The sequence below is a fragment of the Frankliniella occidentalis genome, unplaced genomic scaffold, assembly GCF_000697945.3.
Source record: "Frankliniella occidentalis isolate FOCC.00 unplaced genomic scaffold, Focc_3.1 Scaffold265, whole genome shotgun sequence".
Lineage (NCBI taxonomy): Eukaryota > Metazoa > Arthropoda > Insecta > Thysanoptera > Thripidae > Frankliniella > Frankliniella occidentalis.
Window position 1 is genome coordinate 55160 of NW_026267391.1, and position 428 is coordinate 55587.

The 428-nt window shown below is 67.1% G+C and overlaps 1 protein-coding gene across 5 annotated transcripts in view; it reads right to left on the reverse strand.

Moving 5' to 3' along the window:
• LOC127750815 (cell adhesion molecule Dscam2-like) overlaps positions 1–428 on the reverse strand; it is an 83406-nt gene that overhangs the window by 46378 nt on the left and 36600 nt on the right. The gene's annotated exons all lie outside the window — the stretch shown is intronic.

The following is a 428-nucleotide window of genomic DNA, read 5'->3' on the forward strand; positions in this document are numbered from 1 at the left end:
ACGGAGGAAAGCCAAGGATTTAGCACCGGATTGAAACGGTTCAGACGGTCGGGGCCGGACAGCGTTATAAGCCACGGCGGGACAGCGGGACAGGGCCGACCTAGGTCACGCACCGCGCCATACACCACGCGAGAAGGACGCACCTCTCTCTCTCTCTCTCTCGGGACAGCGGGACAGGGCCGACCTAGGTCACGCACCGCGCCATACACCACGCGAGAAGGACGCACGATTTGCCAACCGACGCGGCGGCGGAGCGGCTCCGCGTCTCCCCCGCATTCCTGCCGACACGATACACGGAGAACGGCCCGGAATGCTGGCCGTCTCCGTCGCACCCGTGCGAGCGCCCGCGTGCGTGCGACGGAGACGCGACAATCACTAAACACCGCGCTGCCAGACACGAAGAGGTGGGCGGACCGGGGGGACGGGGG